At 40.9% G+C, this 15,854-nt stretch overlaps 1 protein-coding gene across 4 annotated transcripts in view; it reads right to left on the bottom strand.

The window, feature by feature from the left end:
• The window catches only part of PRRG1 (proline rich and Gla domain 1), a 33,646-nt gene extending 20,116 nt beyond the window's left edge, over window positions 1–13,530 (bottom strand). For 2 of the 4 annotated variants that reach the window (XM_027741928.2, XM_039380212.1), the window contains exon 1: window positions 13,452–13,530. The gene's annotated coding sequence lies outside the window, so the exon portion shown is untranslated. Of the gene's footprint in view, window positions 1–10,743; window positions 10,799–12,133; window positions 12,221–12,330; window positions 12,406–13,451 lie in introns of all 4 variants that reach the window. The other 2 variants (XM_039380211.1, XM_027741927.2) reach the window with 2 other exon arrangements.
• Between the last annotated feature and the right edge of the window lie 2,324 nt (window positions 13,531–15,854).

The raw sequence follows: 15,854 nt of genomic DNA, 5'->3' as shown, positions 1-15,854 counted from the left end.
AGTGCCCAAACCTTGCCTGCACTATCTATAAGCATAAAGCATAGAATATGTGTACACGTTTCCAAAGCTGGTAATCATATTCTAGCAGTGCAGTGTATCCCTTAAATTCTAAAAGTAACTAACTTCAGCATTAAAAGTTGTTGGCTTAAGACAATATCTCTGCAAGATTTTGTTGCATTTATTAAGATAACCATCTTCAGTTGGCAGCATACACCTCTTCTGGGTACATTTCCTGACTAATGGAAACTCGTGTGCAGCATGTACCATTACAGGACAGAGGATCTGATTGAGGGCACACAAAACTGCCTGCACTGTTCTCACTCACTGTCACGTGTTCTAAGGATACAGAACATCAAGAACAAAGCAAGTCCTTAAGGGAAGGGATTAGAAAGAGAAGAGAAAATAAGGCTAATGTAAAGCAGCAGTGGTATTGTCCCTCACTTTCTCACCTGCTGCATTAACAGGGACTTAAAACACTGCAAGGCCACCATGCTCCTCTCACAGCTGGGGAGGGATGAGCCTGAGAGCGTCCAGGTAGGGAAGAGGGAAGTGGCTTTTTTGTTCTGCAATAGAATTCTTAACATAACATTCAAGTGTTAATTTTAGTTTTGTAATCTGTACAATTAATGAAACCACTGGGACACAATTTATAACCAGATGCCACATAGAGCTATATAGTTTCTTAAAGTTATAAATATTTAAATTTTTCTTGAGCTTTTTATGAAAGCAGGTCCATTCAAGGGACACTGTTAACTAAAACATTAGTAGATGTTCTGTCTAAAAATAAACAGCCCTTTTCTAGCCCTCAGCCCCAAACCAGGTGCAAAGCAAAAACTGAAACACTCCTGTGGGAGGTCTGTTTAGAAGAAATATTAAAAGATTATCAATCTGTCTTCCTGTGTAGTTATTTAATTATCTGACTGCCATTTATTCAAAACGCATTATGTGCCTACATAAAAATACCAGTCCCACCACATACATCTTTTATATCCTTGGAAAAAATGTTACAGAAGACTAAAATTTTACTTATTATCATCTGTTTCACAGGAACTTGCTTCCCAGGAAAAGCATACCAAATAATTTACATGGATTCAAATGCTGAAGAAATAGATTTATTTTTCTCTGAACAGAATAGGATATAGGATATAGAAGAACCTTGTATTTATTAAATTGCTCTTAACAGCATGTTTTTTCAGGGAATTTGGTGGGAATAAAGAGGGATGGAACATTTTGGAAACTACTCTATCAGACAAGGATGCAAAAGATTTGTCCCACCTCAGACTGCATAGGACAAGGATAAGAGTAAAACAGAGAACTGAAAAAAACCCCTCTGCTTTGTAGATGCTATCTGATCACAGCATTATAAAACGTCATCATTAATTCTGATGACATAAGGACCCAAACCCACAGACCAGGTCACTAACAGAAACCTGTACTTAGCAGAGCGCCATTGCATCTTTAACCCAGTGAAACCCATCATTACTCACAGAGCAAGCAGGCTGAGCACAGCTCTCCAACACCGCCCTGAGAGCAGAGAGAAGGTGGCTCCTCACAACTGCAGCTGGGCAGGACTTCAGCTGGCAGAGACTGAAGGCTAAGCTTCTGCCTCAACTTCACCCCTTCTGCACTTGTGGGTTTTTTTCCTGTTAAAGTTACATCAATATTCTGGCTGGTTATTCCCTGGATATTTCCAGGCTCCTCCAGTTCAAAGGGGGAATCACCATAAGTTGAGACATCCCTCCCTTCCCGTCCCTTTCAAAACCAGACAAAAACATTTTCCTGATACACACATTTTGGCAACCAGGACATCAGGCAGGAGAAGTAACGAAATTTTCTCTTCAGTGAGGAAGAACTTTGGGAGGTTGCATTGTTTTAAACTCCTGGGGACCACCTGGAGCAGTTCCTGGGAGGCAGAATTTAACACTTGCATAACTATCTGTTTAGAAACCAGAACTCCACAAATCCTCAAGAGACCAGGCCTTTCTGAGCAGCCCATAGAGCAGAGCTTCAGGCACCTCTCTCTTCTGTAAGTTACTGCTGGAAGACATTGCTTTAGGTTAGACAATCTCCTATGCTTCAGGAATTCAAATTTTGAGTATTTAACCTGAGTATTTAACACTGAAGTGTTGATATAACTAATTCTTCTCCTTCTTTTTCAAGTGAGAATGGTGAACAATTAAATAAAGCTTCTGCAGCAGGATGTGTTTTTATCCTGATTTTGTTTGGACACAAAACTAATGATACTGTGTTACTCACCTATTCTACAGTCTGCTCATATCCCAATACCTTTTAACCAAATTTGACACTGAGATTTTTTTCTGTGCTCCCAAAAGTTTTCCATGAAAATCAATGACCAAGAAGAACAAAGAAAACCCATTAGTGTTGCCACTGAGGTAAAGATGGGTTTACCAATTGTGGCAGTATTTCAGGAGACATGGCACCTTTGGTGGCTGTAAATCACTACCCATTTTGCCAGCAGAAAGTAAGTAGTCAGGAATCATAACACCATGTTCAGGACCAGCCACAGCCTGCACAGCCCTTTGCTAGGTGGGAACTCAAATAAGCTGAAGAGATGAGAAGAGGGAAAGAGCTGCTGGCAGCACATACGAGGTGTCAGAATATTGTGGTAATTTGGGCCAGTGGCTGGCTAATAAGGATAAGCATGTTAGAGAATGAAGGAGAACTCAGATTAATAAAGCAGGAAAGGTCAGAAGGTAACAGAAAGAGGAAAACAGCTTCATTATATCTCTGGTGCTCCCTGACCTAATTACTGTTTAAGTCTCAGCTTCCAAATAAAACTCAGGTTGTCAGACACTTGGATATCGTCTGTTCTAACCTAGGCTTGAATAGCTGGACTCTTTATCTGAAGCAATTACAGTGGCCGAGAATAATTACCTCTAAGTGCATAATAATTATCTCTGTTCATGACTATAGTCACATTACCTAGGAATGCAGAGCAATACCAGTGCACCTGAAGAACAAAACAATTGGTGCTGAGGACATTATTTACACAACACAGGTGGAGAATTTTACTTTGGGGTAGCTACAGTTTCATTCCATGAGCTGAGCACCCTGTGGCAGTGGGACTGCATCGGGTGTGCTCTTGAAGAGTATCTTCTGGTTTACCTTCATCCAAAAATAATTTAGACTGAGTGCTTTGAAATGATTCTGCAGCACAAACCAAAGCACAGTAAGTGGTGACAATTGGGAGATTTGCTTTCCAAACACACTCCTAATCTGAACCAAAATGCTACTGGAGATACATCCAATGTGTACTGTATGACTGCACTCAAAAGAGTAAGAAGCTATGAGGAAGGAAACTGTGTAAATGACTCCACAGGAAAAAGTCAAAGGTTGTTATGGGATGATAGTGAATGTCTGGCAAAACTTCCCATAAAGCTACAAAATTATTTGACAAACACGTTGACAAAAACAAAGGTAACATGAGGCTCTCCCTTGAGCAAAAACTCAAACCAAACAAAAAAACTTCTCAAAACCAAAAAACCTTACCATAGTGAATAATATTTCTGAATCTCAGTCTATGTGCTTGTCTCTTGAATTCAAATGTTATGTTCTTACTGCGGAAATTAAATACTGCTAATGCACAGGATACCACAGGGACCAATCTAAGGCCAAAAACCTGAAATACCAGAGTGGTTGCTCAGAAACACCAGAAAAGGACACACACAGATACCTACTCCGGGAACTAGGAGAAAACCCGGCCACTCCTCACTTCCCCAAAAATACCTCCACAAACAAAAAAGCACATTCTCCCCTCACACACCCAAAGACTGGAAACTTGCAATTACAGATTACAGAATTAACATCCAGTTTATGATCACCATTATCAGTGTTTACAGTACGTTCTTCTCAAAAATGTTACCAGTTTCTAAAACCATAAAGTAACACACCAGATCAATACACAAGAAGCCAGAGAAACTGCATGATCCTTTTGCCACACATTTAAAGGTGGTTGAAGTGTTAAATAACATATCGACAAAATCTTATGTTATACTAGTAAGGTGACAGCTGCTTATTGAATAACTATCAAGTATTTTTAAATTTATAGAAAGATAAAACAATCAATGGACCTGCTAGTGCTTTTCAAGAAAAAAACCCCACGGCTTGTATCAGAATTGCTGCAGAATGTTTCCTTTATAGCATGTTTTCGCTCACAGCCTCCCTAAATTAGATGCTCTGAATGTGCATTCATTTAATTTTCTTCCCCTATTTTGTTCCTGTTTTCATGCAAATGAAATGTTTGCATCTGTTTTGTAAGTTATGATCAAGCCAACTTTCATTTTGTAGTTCAGATCGTCTCCTGATGGTGTGCAGACAACAAATCGAGGAACAGTCAGCAGCTCTCAACTCCAATTGAATACTGGATTGTGTAGGGATTAAAAATTACATGTTACTATTTATATGGAAAGAAGAAGAAGAAAAAAAAGGAAATATCCTTTGTGTTTAAATAACCACAAAGCACTCAGTTTAGAGAAGGCAGACACTGAGCTGATCTAATTGTAACCTTTTATCAGTAACTACCTGCCTATGAAAGCAGGGAAGCAGTTCAGTGCCCAACAACTACATCCAGTTCCTCTCCAAAGTGGTTCAAATTGAATTAGGATCAGGGAAGTATCTATCAGCACATAATACCACCACATAACCAGAAACTGAGCTGACAGATGGTAAGTGGTCTCTTGAACAGATCCTACTTATTATCTACAATCTCCCTTTTTCATTGGCTCTGAGTCTCCCAAAACAACGCATTGAAACTTTCAGAATAAGCAGAAAGTAGATTATAACAGTGCCTTCTACCTTTTAAAAGCACTCATGGGTTAGGTAGAAGAGAAATAAAAACTAGAAAAGTAAAAAGAATGCTACCTTTACTTCAGATTGTATCCAGGCATGAGAGAAAAGGGCCAAGTAACAGTATCTGAGCACAGTCCATTCAAAAATGTAATTTCATTGCAGATACAGTGTTTGTCCGCTGACAGAAGGTCACAAGATCAAAGCTAACAATGTAACATTCATCCTGCTCTGAAACTCTTATAGATACTTTCTTCTCCAACACAGCTTATAAAGCAAACCCGTTACTTTAGTGTCACAAATAATACCTTTTACAGATTTTCCAATAACGTAAACTGGCTGCACAAAATTCAGCCTCCAACTGTATCAAACTGTATCCAATACTCAAATCTGCTCTTTTCACAGAGAGACCTGACAATTCCATACATTTGAAAAAGATTATCCTCAATTCACTGAAGTTTTTCTTGAAATTATTACAATACTGTGAAAGGCAAGGAGCAATAGCTACTTTTAAAAATCAGTTTCCCACTACACTACCGGTATTTTTCAAGTATCTATTAAAAAATCTCAGAAACATTCTAGCTCTCAGAACGTGCATTTTTGTTGTGAAAAGAAACCTGGATAATTTCACATTGGCATCTTTGTTTTGTATACAATAATTTCATGGAAAACATAAGCCTGCTTCTTCATAACGTTTACTTGGCTTTTCTGCGACGAGGCAAATATTCTGGTCTGGACAGATATTGCATTTAGCAGTTGTTTGGTAGGCCAACATCTAACTCCTCATCTATTTGAGAAAAATTAACCCAAAACCAACAAAGTGTAAATTTCTTTGTGAAGTGCTAAACTAAACTAGAGAAATGTGCAGACAAAGCCTTCTCTTCCAAGTATTTATGCACCGTCAGCACGCTTTAATATAAATTTCCACCCTGCCTATCCTCCCCTGAAGCAATGCATATATGACTACATTTCAGAGCATGTTTTAATGGGATTTTCCAGTCAACCAAAAATCAAATTGCATAGAAGTTATGAAAGAGTCATAAACACATTTTTCATCTTATTGAATTATATGGTAACTAGGGAAAAGATAATGAGGCACAGTTCCTTTACAGATTTTATTAAATTTTCTGTCACACTGGTAAATTGCATAAAGAGAATGCACTAAAGTTGTACACCACTAGAATCCAAAGAACAGCTGCAGTAAAGCAGAAGGGTAAATAGCCCTACAAAACACGGAAAAAATGTTTTAAATACTATTATTTCCCTCTCTCAACACCCACACCCATTACCCCTTACATCAACTTTACCTGGATTTCCAAATACATTAAGATACACACATTATACACACATTGCACTTCATTTTTTCTGAGTAGGATTGGAACAAACCTACACACAAAATACTCCATCTCAAACATATGGTGTTTTGGCTTCAGCCTTGAACAGGAGCCAAGGAATTTTACCTCTTTCCTGCCACAGATACCCACTCTTTACTGAGGATCAGCCCTCTGATGGGCTGATGCAGTTCTGTGCTCTGCACCAGAGACTTGCCTCTCTCCCACCAACCTCTCTTCCTCTACCCCTTCCTCTCTAGAACAGCAGCAGAAAGGAAATGTGAACTTTCCAGAGGAGCTAGTTTTGCATCCCTCCTTAGCTACCTTGCAGCCATAGATTACATTTGGTTTCGTAAGACTGAAGTCAAGGATGAATTTTTATTTTAAATGGGTGTAATTCTGTAAGAATTACTAAAAATGCAAAAACTGAAAACATCAACAGCATTTCTTTTCAAAGGGTGTTAACACAGTTTTTCTATTTCATGATTGTTTGCATTCAGTAATAAGGGCTTTGTGTTGTCCTCTAGTCCAACAACTTTACTCATTGGCCCTTTCCAATCAATTACTACAGAACAGCAGAAAACCTTAAATTCACAGAAGTTTTCCTAAAGAAAGCACACTGCTCTAGAGGATGGAGGCATTCTGAACATCGTAGCTCAAGAGAAGACTGGAAGATGACTTAACATCTAATTCAAACTGTCATTTATGAAGAAATAAATGTCCCAGTAAAGATCTAAGTCAGAGCTGATCAATCACACAGCACAAATCCATACAAAACAAAGCTGCATGAGTTCCAGCAGTCACAGAACTACCAGTATCAGGTCATACTTATAAAAAGAGTTTTCCATGTTTTTCAGCACTGTGAAAACACAAGTGTAGCTCCCAAAACTAAAACAATAACTCTACTGTTGCTCTTCTACTCCTTATGAAGTGATTCAGTACAATATCCATTCTGCCTGAGTAAAGCACAAGAAAATATGTAACAAAACAATGTAGAGGATGTTCGCTTTAGAAATCTTTTTAAGACTTAGAATAAAAAAATTTTACACATATTAAAGTTCCTAACACTAATATGCCAAATTAATGTGTCAAATCTGTGTGTGTGCAATCAACTATTCGAAGACATAATTTATCTTAATTGTGTCAAAAGTATACACAGAATGAAAATAAAGTTAGCCCTTGAAAATTTTATTTGCAACTGACAGATTCTCTACAGAATCTAACATGTCTAACATTTTATTCTTGGAAGATTCAAAGGGTGTTCCCCCACACCTCCACAAAGCTGAACACGTGGAAACTCTCCACACAGAAAACCTGGAGGAGTCTTCTAATAAGAAGAAATACATCACTGCTATTTTTTAGATCTGGTAACTCATTCATTTGTGTGTTCACTGAAGAAGTCATTGGAGAAATCCTAGACATGCTGCCTGTCAGCTTGTGCATCTCCACCTTTTGCGTTTCTGGTGTAGATCACTTCACTCACACAAAATTTCATAGAATCATAGTGCAGCCCAGGTTGGAAGGAAGCTCAAAAGATTTGTCTGGTCCAATGTTCTGTGGAAAGGGAGCCCTGTTGAGGTTATCTACCATCCTTGTCCAGCTACATCCTAGAAACCTCCAGTGATTGGGACTTCACCATGTCCTGGGCAGGTTGTTCCAGTGAATGACTGATCTCAGTGTAAAAAAAATTTTCTTTCTTACACTGAGATGAAAACTTTGACCAAACTTTTGCCAAGGGTTCCTAAGAATGGCCACAGTGAAAGTGCTTAGATACTTCCATCTGAGACAACTACAGATGAGCTTTTGGCACTTGTAGTTGGGCACTTCTTTACAGTTCACCCTAAACGGCCTTTCCATGAAGGAAGAGTTTGTTCACCTTTCTTCTCTCTTTCTGAGCTTGAGCTCAGGGTCTGTTCACCGGGTTCTTGGTCTTTTTGAGGGATTTCCTTGTACTTTCCTTCTTGAGAAGTTTGCTGCTGTTCTTCAAAGACGTCAGCAGAGGAAGACACTGATACCCTGCTGCTTCTCTGATGGTTCTGGAGTCAGCACTCAGATCAATCCCAGCTAAAGCTCTGTCTGAGAAGGTGGTCCCACACACACAGACACACAGACTCCCTCCACCGAGTCAGTACAAGTTCTGGCTGGCAGCACCCAGTGGAAAAGCTTTTTGTGTGCATGTGTGTCAGGATGCTTGTTTTGCAATAAAACAAATCAGCTCCCTGGTTCAGTCGACTGCAGAGCATTGAGAGTGCTAGTGCCAGCACAAGGGAAGCAGTCAAAACACAAAACATGGCAAGGATGGAGTGGAAAAGGAAGAACTCCTGTTTTCAGGCAGCAGGAGAAGCTTAGATCAGTTAAGCTTCTTATCCAGCCACACACTGTGTGCCATGCCTTTATTTTGCTGCTGTCCACAGCTCTGACAACCAACAGTAACAAACAGAAAGTAGTGCAGTGAGTCCGTTGCATTTCTGATGCTCAGAGCTGCTCAGCAGTATTGCAATGGAATGTCATGGACCGTGCTAACTTCAGCTGCCACGGGAGAAATCTACAGGAAGAGCAGCAAGAGGTTTAGCTCATAATCCTGCTGCTGAAACCTCATTTAGTCCTTCCCCGTAGCCGTGAGAATGAACAAGGGACTGAAAGTTAAACCAGAAAGTTGCTTCTCCCCCCAGGTTTATTGAGCAAATAGTTTGAAGAGTAAAAGTCTGCAAATAAAAGCTGAAGAATACACACAAGGTCAGTCAACAGCTCACTGATAAACCTGGGGGTCCAGCCAGGTGCTAAAGTTCACCTGTCTGATGAATCAACCATTCATGAATTTTCCTGGTAGAATTCCATAAACTGCCTCACAGCAGTGAGCAAACAAATTCACACTTTGAGTAATTCTTGAATGCCAAGTAGGAAACATTTAGAAATACAGCTAATTATTATAAATATTGCAGTTTAGGCAGTTAACAGTTAATTTAGTGATTGGGATTTTAATGAGGAATTGCTGTAAAGTGAGTCTTGAAACTGGTCCATGGCATCCATTGTTACACTACAGGAACACAAAGAGCTCAGCAAAACAGAAACATCCAGAATTACAACAAAAGGGTATAACATCTTGGTGTAAACAAACAAATAGAAAAATCTCACCTACCCTACAGTTCTGGAAAAAATAGATGTTCTGCAGTTTCAGGCAATAAAATGAGTACTTCACCAGGATTAAGAAGCTTAATCTACAATAAACTACTCCAATCCTACACTTCACATGGTCTCTCTGGATTTTAGCATCACTTAATTTGACCACTCTTGGGAGTAATCATATTGGTACAGACTAACTACTAAATGAAAAACTGGAAATATGTTGAGTGTGTTACCTTAGAACAGGAGATGACAATTTTCAAAAGTCATTTCAAAAGTGACATGAGAAGGCCGATTCAACACTTTATATGAAACACCCCCCTGAGCAGGTACACAACACAGTGCAATGTGTTAAAGGCAAGGAATCTCAAAGATCTTTCAAGATGCAATTGCACAGTAATCTGTCTCTCCCCCATGTCAAGATACTTAGTTTCAAAAAAAATATTTACACAAAGCAGCATTGTTGGTTTGAAAACAGGCAGCACTTGTGCTACTATACTGTCCAGGAATCTCAGCCCTGCATGCTAGCTCCAATATGTTGGGCTGTGCAAATATATTTCTTGTCTGATTTTACATATTTACTTCTGAACAGATGCCTAATTTTTATCAAAAATTAAAGATATTTTACATAATGCTTATCTAACTAATTATAAGCGATAGCCTGAAATACATATAAAACATCTCTCAACAAATATGTTTGCTAAGCAAGCCAAAATCCATGATGTGATTTTAGGTGGTTAGGATGTAATTTCTTTAATTTCCAGTATGAAGACAGGCTTCATATTGAAATGTAGCTACTTTAATAATGGTATTCAGCAACCTTGATTAAAACACAGATTACTTGATAATCAGTACCATCAAAAGTGCTGGCAAGGAAAGAACGGGTTAAGTGTATTTCACACCTCACAAATGCACATCAAATTTTGTTTAACAAGAATCAGTAAACCAAACAAAAGTAAACAAGGAAAGGGCTGGGTATTGTCAGATTAGATTTTAAAAGGTCAAATAGTTACCAACATCTGAACTCAAAAATAGCTGGCAGGAGAACAGAGGCCAGACATGAGGTCATTCAGTCCACTCCCCTGCCAGCTCTGTAAGGTTCTCTACTGCATAATGCAAGTGCTTTTGTTTATAATGTGGAAGAGGAAAGGAAGCAAGGGTGGGGGAAGAAATCAGATTGTCTTTGGAGGCTGAAGCAAATCAACCATTAAAGAAACACCAGCCAGAGAAAGGCAGCATCCTGGAAACACAGCTGATGGGAATTTATGAAGGAGAAGGATGAAAACCAGCAGCAAAGTTCAGGATTGAGTTGAGAAACTGAAAGCAAAAGCTGTTAACAGGATATGCCAAAAAATTTAAAAGTCTTGCCTATAGAAAATCTGGTGTCATTTGCTGAGTAAATGGGAAGAAATGAAGCACAGAAGATTTACTGGAATAATGGAAGTGGAAGGGCAAAATGGCTTAGGTTTTTCCCAGTACTCACACTTGGGATAAGGGGTATCAACCACCTCTCTTGTCCCCTGCTCATCCAGGTGCTTCTAAGAGCCAGGAAAGAGTAAAAGTAAGTCAGATAAGGTTTTTTTCAACCTGATTAATTCTGTGATCTGCCTCATCAGATGAATATGGAAATGGTTACACTATCACAATTGAGGGAGGTCACAGAGGTAGGCAGAACAAAATGATGGACAAGACAATCACAGGAAAAGCTGTTTAAAATGACAGAGAAAACAAAAATGTTCACAATATTGTCTTCTAAAATAAGTTAGCAGTGTCCTGAAGTATATTTTATCCTGGTTTTGCCAGAGAATGTATTCATGACTCTAGAAAATTACCTAAAAATGCTGTTTTGAGGTGGGTACCAACTACATACATCTTTTTTAGGGATGCCTCTCCCAAAATCTGGGTTCTTGATCTGCAAAAGCAGCATAAGCTTAGACCAGATATTAAAATTTATTTGCACCCGTATACTTAATATAAGCCAGGACACTGAACTCAATGCCCTGAAAAAGATCAGATCCTACCTGGACCAAATTTGGTCTCCATAATTTTGTCTTTCATTCTTCATGTGGAATGGGAGGATGATTTCCTTGTCTTAGAAGAGTTTTGTCAGTTAAGGGGGGAATTTGTCAAGTACTGAGATACTAAGGTGATAAGTACAACAGAAGACATAGGGAAATTTGCAATTCCACAGTCAAAGCAGAATTTGATGCAGATTTGAGTCACATTCAGAAAATGTCTCGACGTCACACAACCAAATTAATGAGGATGAGACCAAAATACTTCATCTCTTTAATACCTTGAGTATAACAGGATTTTTCACGCAATAAACTATATGTTATTACTTAATAGAAAACTGTAATTTAATCTAGATGTACGAAGAGACTGAATTAAAGCTAACTTAAGAACTTCAGGTCTCCATTTTTGAGTCATTCCAGAGATGACACTATTAGTATAGTTACTGTGACTGTGTGCAACTACCAACTTCTAATGAAAGAAAATTGATGTCACCAAGTTATAATCTCAACACCTGCATTATAACCAGCAATGCTTTGCTGTTTTGAGCTAATATATTAGTTGGACAAATTTCTGGATGAACTTGTGTGAGAAATGGATGTTTCACCAAGGGATTTCTTGTTATTTGCTAATTCCAAGAAAACAGATACTCAGGAATCCCAGCCTCTAGCCTTATCTGTTTTGAGAAATAAAGTCTTCTAGCCTAAGAGAAGGTGAAATGAGATGGCTGAACACATGACTAAAAATCTCACTCTTGTTTCCATGCAGTACTCTCACACATAAATCCCCTGTCCCCTCTTCTCTGGCTTCTAATTTCATTCCCCTGGTGCAGCAAGAACTACTCTTGCAATCTCACTCACCTTTACTGGCTTAAGGCTCCTCAGACTGCTTGTCACCTCTTGCACTTGTAAACCTCCCCCACAAGTGCTTTATCAATGGCACTCCCTCTGTTAAACACACGAGCCAGAATGCTCAACATTACAGTTGCACAACCCCTTTACACAGGTCTGTCTCTGCCTATGTTTATGCATTAAAAAAAAAAAATTTGTATACATACCTACTCATTTATGTACGACAAAAATAAACTCTTTCCCTCCACATCACACGTTTCCTTGAGCCAGTATAAACTCTCCTATGGCAGTGCAGAGAAACAGACGTGATCACTAACTAGGTTAATCAGAAAGTGTTTGTAAGGTCACTGAATCTGTGGGTAATGCTCTGTGCCACTTCACCCCATTGCTGCACAAACAATGGTGCCAAGCATGGGGAGAGAATGGTACAGAGAGTGGTAACCAGCAGCCCAGGCTGCAGAAAAAGCACGACTTCAGTGATAGCAACAGCCAATAGTAATGAAAAATGTAAAGTCTTGATTTTAATCTAGAACACCAACATCTGCATAACTGTCCCACTTCTCTTCCCGGACTTATCTATGAAAACTTAAATTAGTGTTCTTCACTGGCCCCGTTCCTCTCCGTTTCGTTCCCAACAAGCCTTGGCCACCGCCTGCTCTCTCACCCCTCAACCAATGCAACATTGAATCCCAGTTTCAACTGTGATGACACCGAGGCTGCCTCTGCCCTGGGGAGAGGGTCCATGAGACCCAGCTCCAGGCCGGGGAGAGGGTCCATGAGACCCCGGGTCGGGGGTCAGGTTCGTTCCCCAAACACCCGTTCCCATCCCCAGCATCTCCCGGCTTAAGCCCTGCCCGGGCACGGCAGCCCAAACACGGGCGGGGTCTGTGGGTGATCCTGCCCAAAGTGCACAGAGTTTTAACAGGAATACGAAAACTTCAGATGGCCGTGGGTCTGTTCTGGTGGTGGCGTTTTTTGAAACTTCAGAGAAAAGTGTATTAGCTGCCAGTCTCGGAGGCAGCCACTATCTCTTTCAAAAGACAAACTCCGCAGGATTCTTCCTTTGTTCGCTACAGTCCACACATTTCCTCCCCGGCTTAACTGGAAACGGCACAAACCCCGTGAGAGAAGTTTCCCGGGCGGTTCCCGGAGCTCGGCGAGAGGCGCCGGCACACGTTCCACCCTCGCTCCCCTCCGAGGGTCTCCCCGCGCAGCCCCCACAGGGGACCCCCGCCCCGGGCGCACCCGCCGGGCACCGCCCCGGCCGCTCCCCTCGCCGGGCAGCCCCTTCCCCTCCGCGGACACGCAGCGGACACTCCGCACTCACCGCTGCCGCCCGGGCGAGGCTCCGGAGCCGGGCCGGGAGTGCCGGGCCGGGGTGTCCCAGCGCTGCCGCCACAGCTCCCGCTGCGCGCTCGGCGGAGCGGGCGGTGTCCGCGCATGCGCCCGGAAGCCCGAGGGCGGCCGTGAGGCGGGGAGAGACCGAGGGCGACCCGAGGCCGCTCCTGGTCGTTCCTCCGGTCTCCGCTCCCCGCAGCCCTTCTGCTATCCCGCACCTTCAGCCGAGGCCCTTTTCAGAGCTGGCCCGGGCAGGATGATTCCCTTCAGCCGCCCCCATCGAGACTTTCCCACAGCCGCGGCCCCAGCCCCGGGCTCAGCGGACCCCGGTGGTCGCCTCACAGCTGCCCCGCTGAACCCCCCAGCGCAAGGCGTTTCCAGTCCTAAAGTTTATATCAGTTTGTGTGTATAACAAAACCACAGGATCAATTAGGTTGGAAAAGACCTCTGAGATCATGGAGTCCGGCGTATGACCGAACACCACCTCGTCAGCCAGATCACGGCACCGAGTGACTCGCCCAGTCCTTACTTAAACACCTCCCTGGGCAGCCCGTTCTAATGTTTAATTACCCTTCCTGTGGAGAAATTCCTCCTAACGTACAACATGTATATAGATACACGCAGTCTATTCTTGTAGGGAAGTGACACGCACGCACACGCACCGGCACATGTGGTCTTCCATGGAGAGCTAAAAATTGCACTAAAAGTCGTGATTTTCCCCTTCAATGTGTCCCCAAGGGTGGCTGTACGAACCCGTGGGCTTGTTTTCCAGAGTTCTGGGTTTTTGGGTGTGCTTGGATCTCACGGCCCTGGAAGGTGCATTTCAGGAACCCTAAACCCCCTCATGTTCCACATTAAAAATTAAAGGTTCTACATTAAAAATTCATTTGGCTTTTTACACTGCCCAGAATTCATCTGAAACCAAACTCTCTCGAACCAGAGAGTTTGATAGCTTACTTTTTTTTGACTAGCACCTTTATTTTTGCCTCTGATTTTTAATGGCTGTGTATGGAAAGAGGATAAAGCTCCTCAGAAAATTCACAGCAAATGAATAATCCCTACCTGACTTCAAAGGTGCTGTTGTCAGTGGTGCATTGGCCTGGTTATAAATGGCTTTGGAACGATTCACAAAAATAACAGCTTGCCAGAAGAAAGATTGAGGTCCAAATGGTGTGGAGCATAAAATACCATTTATTCCATGAAGCTCTATATAAATATGCCGTGGTTTTTGAAGTTTACATTGCTGCTGTCTTCATGTTCAATGCTCTGTGGCTTCAATTTTTAGTGTTGCTATGTTGTATAGCAGTATTTTCACCTTTAATTTTATATTAACGAACAGCTGACAATCATCAGAAAAGGAATGAGGTAATAGTACAATCAGAGAAATGTTGAGGGAACAGAAAAATGAGACAGTTTGCAATAGCTCAGATGTGTCTCAGCTTCTTTAATGGATCTTGGCCTATAATAGAAGTTAATGCTTTCATATGTGTCAACTCAGAACTGACGCTGAGACCATCAAGTTTTAAACAAAAGAAATTGCATTAATGTGTCTGACGGTTCTTAGACAAAATCATTTAGAAATTCAAATCCCTAGAAATAATGGGAGGCAAAATACCTCTGCTCTTTTAAAGTTTGTTGAGGGCCTGATGACAAATGGTCATCAGTGACCATGGAAAGAGACACACACCGTCAGAGGTTAGGTCTCCAAGAGAAGTGAATTTACATCTGCCTTTCTTAGGGAGGCAGGAAGTTTTCCTGCAATAATTTACGAATGCTTGCTACAGGTTGTTTGAATATGAGTATTCACCCATATCTGTTTAACTTAATAGCAGGTGGTTGGGAAATAACCAGGAAAGGCAACAGATGAAAAATTTATTTGTAAGGGTCAGAGACAATATTTAACTTAATAATTATGCAGTCTTTTCTTCCTTGATTCCAGATGCATTGCATAGTTTGTTTGTGAAGGCTGAGAGCCAAAGCTCAAAAGGGCTATGAAAAAGTTAGAAAACACTGTGAACAGAGGACAAGAAATGTCATGACCATATTTGAAGAGAGAAAACTGTCATTGAGCCTTGCTGAAAGGAGTGGAGGCAGAAAAACAGACCAATACTTGAGTAGAACTCATTGGGGAATCTTACAGTTGTGTGGACTTTTTCCTTAGGAATTAACCAATTTTTAAGGATATTGTTTAATAAAATTTTAACTGGAAGAGGTACTTGGTCCATGATAGAATTTTCTGACAGAAGGAGACCCATCAGGATGGATAATAATTTTGCTGTGTAAGTACTTTCCTTGGATTTTTGAAAATTAGTTCAAATCCTGGCTCTTCTACATTGAAATATTTGAGTCCCAATTTTTGGAGATGTCTCACTTTATACAAATAATTAAGTGT

Source organism: Pipra filicauda, unplaced genomic scaffold (assembly GCF_003945595.2).
Source record: "Pipra filicauda isolate LSUMZ 115617 unplaced genomic scaffold, ASM394559v2 scaffold18_size4552066_pilon, whole genome shotgun sequence".
In the NCBI taxonomy this organism is placed as follows: domain Eukaryota; kingdom Metazoa; phylum Chordata; class Aves; order Passeriformes; family Pipridae; genus Pipra; species Pipra filicauda.
The sequence above is the reverse complement of the archived record's forward strand: the minus strand, read 5'-3'. Positions and strand labels throughout refer to the sequence as shown.